The following is a 427-nucleotide window of genomic DNA, read 5'->3' as shown; positions in this document are numbered from 1 at the left end:
AAAARATACCACAATAGAAAGATGGACTAGGGAACTTACTTCCATGTTCACCCTTGACATAAGGCAAATCAGGCAAGAAAATATTCTCATAGACTCCGTCACTGACCAGCCYTGAGAACATAAGCAACGCTTGGCTATTTGCCTGAAAATAGCATCATCTTATGATCAATTCCTATCAGAATAAGTGTTTGCTTCTTTGTCTTCCTAAAAAAGTTGATACTGAGTAAAATTAGTCGGTATATTATATAAGATTTTACGTATCAGTTATAGTTACAAAAATAGTATCGTACAATATTCACCCCTACGCGTAATAATAGGAAAAGGTTATGTTGCATATTAGTGTAAGATATGTTGGGGATGTTTTGCACAAAGCACAAGCCATCACAACATGATTGTTGTGGCAAAGGATATAGCTTTGCGACTAGTT

Source organism: Cynara cardunculus (assembly GCF_001531365.2).
Source record: "Cynara cardunculus var. scolymus isolate 2C chromosome LG 5, CcrdV1, whole genome shotgun sequence".
Lineage (NCBI taxonomy): Eukaryota > Viridiplantae > Streptophyta > Magnoliopsida > Asterales > Asteraceae > Cynara > Cynara cardunculus.
Note: the sequence above shows the minus strand (reverse complement) of the source record.